Source organism: Protomyctophum bolini (assembly GCF_963924005.1).
Source record: "Protomyctophum bolini genome assembly, chromosome: 10".
Taxonomy (NCBI): domain Eukaryota; kingdom Metazoa; phylum Chordata; class Actinopteri; order Myctophiformes; family Myctophidae; genus Protomyctophum; species Protomyctophum bolini.
Window position 1 is genome coordinate 40792214 of NC_137871.1, and position 13216 is coordinate 40805429.

Genomic DNA, 13216 nt, shown 5'->3' on the forward strand with positions numbered 1-13216 from the left:
TGTCATTTCGTCATTTTTTTCAAATCTTCAAAAATGATGAAAAACGGCGCGCTATAGTATGCCGTACGATATGGGCTATAGCCCACGGTCCAAAATGATGAGAAACGAGGCTAAATTATTTTTTCAAAATTTCAAAAAACATGGGCTATAACCCATCGTTTTTGTCATTTCGTCATTTTTTTCAAATCTTCAAAAATGATGAAAAACGGCGCGCTATAGTATGACGTACGATATGGGCTATAGCCCACGGTCCAAAATGATGAGAAACGAGGCTAAATTATTTTTTCAAAATTTCAAAAAACATGGGCTATAACCCATCGTTTTTGTCATTTCGTCATTTTTTTCAAATCTTCAAAAATGATGAAAAACGGCGCGCTATAGTATGACGTACGATATGGGCTATAGCCCACGGTCCAAAATGATGAGAAACGAGGCTAACTTTTTTTTTCAAAATTTCAAAAAACATGGGCTATAACCCATCGTTTTTGTCATTTCGTCATTTTTTTCAAATCCTCAAAAATGATGAAAAACGGCGCGCTATAGTATGCCGTACGATATGGGCTATAGCCCACGGTCCAAAATGATGAGAAACGAGGCTAAATTATTTTTTCAAAATTTCAAAAAACATGGGCTATAACCCATCGTTTTTGTCATTTCGTCATTTTTTTCAAATCTTCAAAAATGATGAAAAACGGCGCGCTATAGTATGACGTACGATATGGGCTATAGCCCACGGTCCAAAATGATGAGAAACGAGGCTAAATTATTTTTTCAAAATTTCAAAAAACATGGGCTATAACCCATCGTTTTTGTCATTTCGTCATTTTTTTCAAATCTTCAAAAATGATGAAAAACGGCGCGCTATAGTATGACGTACGATATGGGCTATAGCCCACGGTCCAAAATGATGAGAAACGAGGCTAACTTTTTTTTTCAAAATTTCAAAAAACATGGGCTATAACCCATCGTTTTTGTCATTTCGTCATTTTTTTCAAATCCTCAAAAATGATGAAAAACGGCGCGCTATAGTATGCCGTACGATATGGGCTATAGCCCATGGTCCAAAATGATGAGAAACGAGGCTAACTTTTTTTTTCAAAATTTCAAAAAACATGGGCTATAACCCATCGTTTTTGTCATTTCGTCATTTTTTTCAAATCCTCAAAAATGATGAAAAACGGTGCGCTATAGTATGCCGTACGATATGGGCTATATCCCATGGTCCAAAATGATGAGAAACGAGGCTAACTTTTTTTTTCAAAATTTCAAAAAACATGGGCTATAACCCATCGTTTTTGTCATTTCGTCATTTTTTTCAAATCCTCAAAAATGATGAAAAACGGCGCGCTATAGTATGCCGTACGATATGGGCTATAGCCCACGGTCCAAAATGATGAGAAACGAGGCTAACTTTTTTTTTCAAAATTTCAAAAAACATGGGCTATAACCCATCGTTTTTGTCATTTCGTCATTTTTTTCAAATCCTCTAAAATGATGAAAAACGGCGCGCTATAGTATGCCGTACGATATGGGCTATAGCCCATGGTCCAAAATGATGAGAAACGAGGCTAACTTTTTTTTTCAAAATTTCAAATAACATGGGCTATAACCCATCGTTTTTTTTATTTTTTCATTTTTGTGAAATCATCAAAAATGATGAAAAACGGCGCGCTATAGTATGCCGTACGATATAGGCTATAGCCCATGGTCCAAAATGATGAGAAACGAGGCTAACTTTTTTTTTCAAAATTTCAAAAAACATGGGCTATAACCCATCGTTTTTTTCATTTTTTCATTTTTGTCAAATCATCAAAAATGATGAAAAACTGCGCGCTATAGTATGCCGTACGATATGGGCTATAGCCCACGGTCCAAAATGATGAGAAACGAGGCTAACTTTTTTTTTCAAAATTTCAAAAAACATGGGCTATAACCCATCGTTTTTTTCATTTTTTCATTTTTGTCAAATCATCAAAAATGATGAAAAACTGCGCGCTATAGTATGCCGTACGATATGGGCTATAGCCCACGGTCCAAAATGATGAGAAACGAGGCTAACTATTTTTTTCAAAATTTCAAAAAACATGGGCTATAACCCATCGTTTTTTTCATTTTTGTCAAATCATCAAAAATGATGAAAAACTGCGCGCTATAGTATGCCGTACGATATGGGCTATAGCCCACGGTCCAAAATGATGAGAAACGAGGCTAACTTTTTTTTTCAAAATTTCAAAAAACATGGGCTATAACCATCGTTTTTTTCATTTTTTCATTTTTTTCAAATCCTCAAAAATGATGAAAAACGGCGTGCCATAGTATGCCGTACGATATGGGCTATAGCAACACGGATAACAAATAAATGTATACGGTTTAAATGTAGACGTCTAAATGTAGACGTCTAAATGTATACAGACGTCTAAATGTAGACGTCTAAATGTAGACGTCTAAATGTGTACGTCTAAATGTAGACGCTAAATGTGTACGTCTAAATGTAGACGTCTAAATGTGTACGTCTTCTCTTATGGGGGTCCCTGGCATATCTTTTCAAATGGGGGTCCACAGGCTAAGTAGTGTCAATTTGGGGGTCCTTGACATGAAAAAGTTTGGGAACCACTGCTTTAAACACTTTAGCACTTTATGAACATGAACAAAATAGATGGGTCCCCCCTGGAACTCCCTCAGGTACCCCTGGGGGTCCCCGGACCCCACTTTGGGAACCACTGGTCTAATGGACTAGTCATTGAGGCTTTGAATCTGTAGTCTATAATTCCATGGGTACAAACCCCTCTGATGTTTTCCCAACAACCACGGATTACTTGTTTTTGTGAGGTTACTGTTAGGGCTAATTTGACATGAATTGGTCCACGGACCCCCATACCATTTAATGGAATTTATATCTCTGGGACCCCCAATTTATATTGTAAAATCAAGGAATTAATTTAACTCTAAGGGTGTACAAATGGAACTTTCTGGCGGATTCTTTAGCTCAACGGCCCTATAGTGCTGATGAACCACTTCGAGGTAATGACATTTCTCAACGCGCTGTGGCGCTGTTCTGATTTTCACTGCCAACAGACTTTTGTGTTTTTCCTCTGCTGTTCTTCTTCATCACCTTGTAGTTCCTTTATCCAGGGCTTAAAGCCAAAAAGAATCCCAAGACTGAAAATGTTTTTTTGCAAATCTACACTGATGCCATTAAATGACCCCTATGAAATCCTCAGGACTGAAATCAGTCCCCAGGACTGAGAGCTTTAAGCCCTGCCTTTATCACATCGAACAATCAAACCAAGCCAATGACTAGCTGACTATCTCGCGTTTTTGGACGACATTAAGAGTAAGACCTGGATTTATATTATATCTACATGTTGTACCATATTATTGTACCATATTATACTTTTGAGTATGTTTGCACATTGCACGTCTTTATTAAAGTAGCTTCTCAGTCCACCTTAAGTCTTAAGACAAATTATAATTTTAAAAAACAAATATTGTAGGGATTTGGAAACTTTTAAATTAGCGTTTTATTTCTGATTGTGATCATTTGCAGAGTGATTTTTTCTTCTTCTGTGTAACAGTGAATGAGAAACACCGTAAGCAAACTGTATGCCTTTTTCTTTCCATTGAAAGTGTACACCGTTATATTAGCAATGATTAATTCTTTTTTTTACTTTAAAGCCTAGTCTGTATTATTTTATTATTTTATAACTTTGATGCTATATGGAGAGGGCCACTATATTTCCACAATCACTCCAGAGGGGCCACATTGCATATAACCTACTGTCGTGGCAAAAATAGCCGATCTACAAGCTCAACCTGTTTTGACCCCTGAGTCGCATTGCGACGCATTGCAGGCTTGTAGATCAGCTATTTAAAAAAATGTCTGTATCTTATATACAAGTGAAAAGGTGTACCCATACTCATTCTTCATGCTCTATCTCCGACCGAACCACACTTTTACCACACATCTCTATATGCAAAATAAATTCGCCACCCTCCCCGAACTGACATAGCCTATTTTTTAGCCGTTCAAGTTTCTTATTTACTCTGCAAATATTACTTTTATGAAAATCACGATCGAGCCAGCAGATAAACGGGTGCCACAACACGCCGAGAAACAAGGAATTTAACCACGCTACTTGCATACACTGCAACTCGCTTACAATTCGCAAACCTGGCAACACTGCCTGCCTCTTACGTCACCAGCTCTGCTCCTCCTGGCCTCCGTAGTCCGTCGCGCTCACAATCTGTCGCAGCCATCTTGCTTTTCTTTTGGATGGGCGAGTGGACATTTAATGCTAATAAATTAATTATAGGTCCAGCAAGCAAATCATGATGGTCTGATTGTGCTCAATAGGTCACAATAACATTCCGAAATTAGGTGTTGTGTTTTGTATGGCATTTTCCCCAGTAGTAGTTGCATATCTATCTCAGCTTTTGCCTGATAGCACACATGCTAACGTCAGCAGCCATAGCAACATACAGTGTGCGCAGACATAACATGAGTTGTTTACAACACAAACACACGGCCTTTTCACCACGCAATACACACAACAGCTCGGGAGTTATTAAACCGAACGTGGACGCTGTTTCAGTGTTACATTTGCTGCGCATATCGGAATAATTGTAACGGCATGCATGATAAATGTAACAACGCTAAAAAACACCATTAAACATATCGTTTTCACCTTAAAGCTATTACATTTCATTGAAGCAACTCCTTAGCATTGTTTTCATACCATGGATGTGATAAGATAATGTATCAAACATAAGGGAAATATTAAATAGGATCGGGTGTACCAGTTTGGCCATTTCTTTTTTTTCAATGGGGCAATACATTGATTAAACAAACGTTTGATTGATTGAGTTGTACAACGTTATACAACCCTAAACTAATTTTAGAATACACTACACAATACAATACAATTTTAGAACATATTTTGCACGTTCCATTTTTTTACTCAGAGATCCCTTTAGCTACACATGTAATATTTCCAGGCAACGGACCTACACATGTCAGCTACCATAAACCACTTCAAGTTATTAGGACGAAATAACTGACAGGAGTGACGGTGCTGTGCTGTGAGTAAACTAATAGGGGAGAGCCGCCAAGGATGTAACATTTTGCACGTTTCATTCTTTTACTCAGAGATCCGTTTAGCTACACATGTAATATTTTCAGGCAACGGACCTACACATGTCAGCTACCATAAACCACTTCAAGTTATTTTTTTGATAAAACAGGTCGGGAGTTATTCAACCGAACGTGGACGCTGTTTCAGTGTTACATTTGCTGCGCATATCGGATCAATTGTAACGGCATGCATGATAAATGTAACAACGCTAAAAAACACCATTAAACATATCGTTCTCAGCTTAAAGCAATTACATTTCATTGAAGCAACTCCTTAGCATTGTTTTTATACCATGGATGTGATAAGAAAATGTATCAAACATAAGGGAAATATTAAATAGTATCGGGTGTACCAGTACCAGTTTGGCCATTTCTTTTTTTTCAATGGGGCAATACATTGATTAAACAAACGTTTGATTGATTGAGTTGTACAACGTTATACAACCCTAAACTAATTTCAGAATACACTACACGATACAATACCATTTCAGAACATATAATATTGGCCAATATGTCAAATATGTAAATATTACATATAATGGCATTGAATGGAAGCGGACCATTTGTAACACATGTTACAAATGACCCGCTTTTGCAAGTTTTCTTTGCAGTTGCTTACAGACCAGAATGAACGTGAATTCCGTCTAAACACGATGCAAACTAATGAAGAACATAAGCATGAACACATCCATGTGGATTTTTATTCACCAACACCAAAGACAAAAATTGTACCACACATATACTCCAGGTGTAAAATTAGACGCATTTTGAAGGTAAACACTTCAAACTTCAAACTCCTGGCCACGTAGAGTACGTTGCTGTACACATACTGACGCGATGGCGTCATGGTGGCGTTGACCAATCAAGATATAACGTCCATGTTACAACCGTGAAGCGTTACAACCTTGGCGGCTCTCCCCTACATTTGTTACTAACATTAGGTTGTGGCGAAGTAGACACGTGGCCAGCAGATACTGTGTTTTGGACAAACAGGCTAGGTATTGGTGTTGATTTGGGTCAACTGGACAAACAGCGTGGTGTTGTTTTGTGTCTGTGTTTGTGTTGGAGCGCCTCAGTGTGGCCGTACAGGTCATGTGCAACCTCTTCCACAGAGAGATGGAGACACTAAATCTCAGCTGGACAAACATGTTTGCATGCATGCATCGCTGCCTTGCATGCTGTGTGCTACTGTTGAGTCTGTCACTTACTTTGACTGATTTATGGCATTGTCTTTCTGTTAAAATCCAACTATGTTAATTTAAGAACTCTGGGCATATAGGTCATTGTTTATTCACTGTGCACACGTGTAGCCTATTGTATGTCAGACTGTATGTCTGTCCCACAGTCACAATCCTTTAGTACTTAGGCTGTGGAAATATTCAGGACAAAACAATGGTACATTTCCAATAACCCATTCGTTACTACATGTGGAGTCAACTCCCGCCATTTATTTCTTCCCATAGTGCGTGGCAAAGTCGCTCTGGGATGAGTGCGCGCGTAGCGCGCACGAAATTCTAGTATTATACATTTCAAAACTTTAAATGAGACATACAGCATTTATGTACTTTTATGCACATTTTGAATTCTGGATTTTTACTTGTAACAAAGTACATCTATATGCAGTATTGATACACAGCAGATCTATTTTTCAATAGCTAAAGCATAACATGATGCTAACACCAAAATGGCCCGTTCAGAATGGGTTAAATAAATACTTTTTGAAAAGTCTATGAGGAAAATGAACGTTATTCTTTTCCGGGTCTCTCGTCGTCATGAAAACTGCAACGCTCTATAAGGGTTCATTTGGTTACCAACTATCCATCATTTAGCTGGGGACCACCTAGCTGGAACCCTCTCAAGGACCACTGGTGGTCCCCGGACCACTGGTTGAGAACCACTGATTTAGATCATTAGTACAAAACACACATCAACCACATTAAGCCCTATATACAATTCAAAGATTGCTGATCTACAAGCATGCGATGTGACCATAGAGTTTGTATAGATCTGCCATTTTCAAAATATCTGTATACAATTTATACATTTGAAAACGTGTGTGAAATGGGACATTCTGCATAATAATTGCGACCGTAGATTACTATGAAAACCTGCAAAACCCGTGGCGTGACCCATCAGTCACTCCACCATATACGGGCATCAGTCCGTCACGCCTCGTGACACAAGCGAGAACAGAGCGACACGGAGGCTGCCGTGACACTCCATATATGGGCATCGCATTGGGACTGGATTACCAAGAAGCCCTGAGAATTAAAGCTGCTAGAAGCAATATATCTCAGAATTTTAATGACTGTTTTTGATTTTCTTTTTTTTTGTATATTCAGACAGCCAGATATGAGTAAAACGCTAAAAAAAAGTCTCTCTGACACATCTAGGGGCCACAATCCGCATTCAAAGATGTTCCTAGAAGCTAGATCCTAGAAACACATTTTTCCCCCAGTGCCCCCCACAAAATGACTGGAAAATGAAGGGAAACTTCACCCTTTTTACAAAACAATATATGTTTAGAAGATTTAGAACACTTTCCTGGGGGTCTTTATGAGTGTAATATGTGGTTTTGGATATTTTAGATTTTAGCAGTGAACCCAGTGTCTCTGATGTCATGGACACTGGGCTCACTTACTTCCTGGACTAAATGTTGTCTCAGTAAGACAGCCCTCCCTCTATCCACATGGAGGAGCGGTGCACAAAGCATTATGGGAATTGTAGTCCAGGAAGGAAGTGAGGTGTCGATGCAATCAAAGACAATGGGCCCACTGCTCAAATATTAAAACCACATATTACACACATAAAGACCCCACGGAAAGTGTTCTAAATCTTCTAATCGTCATTAACATATTATGTTTTTGCAAAAAAGGGTGAAGTGTCCCTTTAATATTCACCAAAACCAGAGCAGAACTCCCACCACGAGACTCTGGCAATCAATCAATACAGTTGCAACAACTATATTAAAGGCAAGTATTTCATACAGCTCAAGTTAAAACATTGTGAACTATCCGTTTTTTCTTAAACGGATATCAATGCTTCCAAGTTCCATGTCGAAATATGGATTTCAAAATGTACTTGATTAAAACAGCGCAGACATGTTATTTATTATGAGCTACTTTCTGCCAAGAAATTATGTGCAGGACAGGTAGCGCTTGTTTAAGTCACTGAACGGCCCTGCATACCATTGCACATAATGCAGGAGGCAGCAGCACGGCCAGTTAACAAAAACGAGTGCTTCCAAACTCCCAACACTTAAAAAATAAACTCTGACCTGTCTGAAGTGAGTGGTACTGTACTGTACTGTACTGTACTGTGCTGTACTGTGCTGTACTGTACTGTACTGTATCTGTAACTGTCTGTTAGGCTGTGCAACAGTGACACCTGGTGGTGAACACACTATATATTTTCGTGCTCTCACACACACACACACAGGCCATCTTACCAATACCATAATACGTTAATGGCAAGGTGCTAACAAGGTGCAACTTCCCATAGACAGCCCATTCATCCAAACAGAAAAGTCCTGTCTGATTGTATTACACAACGTCAAACTCACTAACATTGCAGCTGTAGGGAAAGCTTGAATAATTCTCTTTCTATCCTCAAAGTGTTTGTTTCATAAAAATCCACTGTAGACATGTTGTTATGAGCTACTTTGTGTCCTTGCAGGTGATTATTTTTCTAAGTGCTGGAGTTTGGGAGTGCTCGTTAGATATCACTCAACTGTCCTGCGTACCACCTGTTAGCACATAATGCAAGAGGCAGCGGGACGCTGCTTTACTGAAAACGAGTGCTTCCAAACTCTGATGGAAACATGGCATCTGCAAAAGGTCAATTGACCAGACCGCGGCCATCTTGCCATCAGAGTTTGGAAGCACTCGTTTTCAGTAATAGGCTGTTGAGTGATATCTAACAAGCACGGTTTCGATGGTCGAAACTGTGTCTATCGGGTCGCAACTCGAACAGGGCTGAGTCGGCTAAGCAAACTCTCGCAACGTTCGACGTGCGCTTTAGCCCGCTCTGTGGTGTCTCTCGTGGCTCACTTGAGACGGCAACCCTCCGTCACGGTCTATACTAGAGTGCAGCCTCGGGGAAAGACAAGACTGGCCACAATAACAGTTCTAGAAAATATAAACACACTTGACAGTAACACAGCAGCTCTCCATCAGGCTGTTACTATGCGTCAACCAAAGTCTTACTGACTCTCATCACCTGCAAGCTCCCTTTTATAGGGAGTGAGACATACCCAAAACACAGAACACTGCAACTGGCAATTCAATTAACTCACCATAAGCTAACACCAGGCATAAAAATAACGTTTTTTGCTACTCACCAAAACAAAGGCGAGTTGTGTCATTAGAAAGCCTACTTTCCTTAGTGGACGCCATAGACTGTAAAGAATATGGACAAAGCGTTCCGCGGGTCTAACGTGAACGTAAAATGAAGCCTGTCAGTCCTTGCAATGGAAGTCGCCATCTTTCTAGATCCGTTTTGGCCCAGTTCAGGCCAGCTGGCCCATTGGCTGGCCCAGACAACGAGGCGGGACTTCCCCCTTCTTCTTCGTTGGTTTTTATTTTGACTCGAGTGGGTGGGGGATCCCGTTCATAGACTGTAACGGTAGCCACGCCCCTCAGAACATGCGCGACTTTATGGTCATTTTTCTAATAAATGGGACCATAATTTTCCAAAAAGAATATTATGACATTAGAAATGAGACTTTAAACTAGTGACTGGAAGCAAAAAGTATTCATGACCATGTTTATTAAGGTAATACAGTCTAGGTGAAGTTGGGCCCAAATACATGGACTTCTATGGGGCTATGGGTTTTTTTGAGCCCAATGAGAGCGCCACAACAGGCCATTATATGAACTTTCATTTCCTTAGTGGCTTCACAAAATATCCGTCTGACTGCCCCCCTGGTGGACGCACTCTGAGCCCCCCACCACACGTATAAACTGTACTTTTTGGCCAAAAGGGGATTTTGTTTCCACCGGGAAAAAAATACTTTTAGTTACTCCGCTGCCCTCTACCAATATTGCCCAGAGAATTGCCTCACAGAGAATATTTTTCCTCCGGTGAAAAAATCCCTTTCTGGCGTCCACTAAGGAAAGTAGGCTTTCTAATGACACAACTCGCCTTTGTTTTGGTGAGTAGCAAAAACGTTATTTTTATTTACGCTAAAGAGGAGAGGCTGGTCTGCATTTATGCGAGTGGCGGAAGTTGAGAGTAACATAGCTCTAAATGAAACACATTAGAGCTATGGACCAGAGCTACCTCCTCCTCTGCTTGGCACCTTCCCAATCAAAGGTGCTAGAGAGGGGACCCACATCATAAAACCATGAGTAGCACATTTTACAGTACATCCAATGACACAACTTGACCCACACTTCCAAACCGGCTGGATGGTGATGAATTGGAAGCAGCTGTGTAGTCAAGTGTGTGCAATGTCCCTAAAATCATTGCCTATGTGTCTCGGGCTGCCCCGTGACAGGCTGAATGTATGCAAGGTTTGGAGATCACATCGGAAGAGCGTCTCAGTAGACACGTACATTGGGAAGTTCAAGTTGTTTATAGAGAGGCTTCACATTATTTTCTTCACAAACATCTGGTTTCACCAGCATAATAACGTAACGCCACATATGGCTTATTACAAAAATGTAGCACATCTCAAATCTAAGGTCAAGGAGAACAAAATACTCAGATTTCACTTGGGCACAGATCCATCCCCAGAGCTCTGAAGAAGGCTCCATGGTGCCAAAGCATGCGTTTTTCTAGTGAAATGTGATAATTTTGTCCTCCTTGACCCGAGATGTCAGATGTGCTACCTCTTCCATATTTTTGAGTGGTGCAACCACTCCTATAGACAGCTGTGTGTGGCTGTGTCCCTGGCTGTGTCCGAGCACGGAAATAGTGCTTGTTCACCACCAAGTGTCACTGTTGCACAGCCTGAGAATCCCATTGTTGAAGCGCAACATCCTTCTCCAACCATATGAGGCATATTCTTAATCGTAACCATGGCTGCAGAGCCACAATGGAACAGAATGGAATGCTGTGGCCACTACGTGCACACAGGATAAGAAAGAACAAACTAAATAAAGGCTTCCGTCTGCATAAGCAAATTGAACACAGCAAAAGATGACCATAATAGAAATTTTACATCACACTATCTCTCTCAATCCAGGCGTCCATCTACTTTTGCATAACTGTTGTCTTTATTCTGGCACTGTTGTGATCTTGCATCGGTAATACTAAGAGTGCTTCGAGTGTGTATTTACCAGTATTTTTTAGACTAGTATTTCCGTAGAGCCAGAGAGACACTGATCCAGAGAGGAACTTGAACCCAGATTAACATGGATGCTTTAAACGGGTGACAGTTGTCTCTGACGTACAGTTCTGATATGATACGACGTAGATTCTTCTTAAATTGATACCCGTTGATGATAATAGTACTCATATGAAGTAGCAGCTATGACCCCCCCCCCCCCCCCCCCCCCCACCAAATCACACACATACTGTATTAAGAATTCATGTAATTTAGTTTATTTACCTGCAGTTTGCATCTGTCCAGTTTCTCTCTCTGGCTCGCATTGACACCTCGAACCGTAGCCTTTTCGCTAGCTCAGCTATCTCCGTCTGTAGCCTCTCCACCTGAATGTCATTAGTTATTGAGAGAGCAGAGATTGTTTTGATTTCCTCTGCAAGATTTTCTGAGACATCTGAGGCCTTGAATAGAAAATTAACAAACAACAAATATGTGCAGTGCTACGATCACTATTCACTGCTGGATGAGAGGAGTTGATTTCACCAAATGATTATCCTAGTCATTGTTGAAAGACGAGCAAAGAGAAGAAACATCCATGGCACTTTGTCGTTTGTTGTTGTGAGTCCAGTCAAAATGCACAGGTGTCAACCATAAATCCATGATAAATTAAAAGGCATTTTAAACTTTTATTACAGCAGAACTATTGAGGCCCCATTTAGACTGCAGTCAAATCCAGCCAAATCTGACTTATTTCTCAAATCTGATCTTTTGGCCTGTCACACAGCATTTGCAAGTGACCAGATCGGATCTGTCACAGATCTGTGTGTTCAGACTGATTTCACACTGGCAGCCAAATCCAGCCTGATCTGTGCCACATTGGAATCAGTATAAATATGAATCAGTCTAATCAAGTCACATGGAATCTGAATAATATAACACAAACTGTAGTTAACCTATACAGTATATATGGTAGTTGTATTAGTAATGATGCAACTATTGAATAATATATTTTTATTTAAATTATTATTCGTGCCATTTTGTGTTGGTGGTTAAAGATGCCCGATATACATCACTGTGTTAAGGCTAGACTCACAACGATGCAACAATCAGTACCGCACTAAACAGTACTTTCTGAGTAGAGTTTAAAAAAAATGCATGTCATATAATTTTGTCTTAAACAAAAATAATATGTATTCAGGTTTCTGAAGCACAACATTTCCCTCTTGTGATCAAAACTGGTATGACAGTTTCATTCTGCTGGGTCAAGATCTAAAGAATTTTGTGTATACATTTGCATGGTGTGTCCAGTATCTACACTACACTATAGTGATTCACAATGTTCAGGTTGCTTACCTAAGCCTTAATTATTTCACTGCACTTGGAAATAATATGACTGTAATATTGTATATTATGCCTCTGTGAGTAATACAAGTTCTCACACACATGAATACCGGTATATTTAATGCACACTATAAACATTTTTAAATTGACATTCTGATAATGCCATTTTCATTTCAACTCATTGTAAAATACAAAATCACCTCTCAGACCGACTGCTTCGCCTTTATCTTGTTATTCAAGTCTGATTTCAGCAAGCAACGTCAAATTAAATATTGCCATACATTACAATAGTTGCTTGACTGAGGACGTTTAGAGGAAAATGCGACAATATTGACGTAATTAGTGCTGCACAATTAATCTAAAAAGATTGAGATCTAGATTCAGACACCAATAGTGCAGCACTAGTTGGCTGTCCAATTCATTTGAGTTACTCTTCTTTGCTACAAGAGACTTTAAGAGAGGTTTAAGGCTCCAGG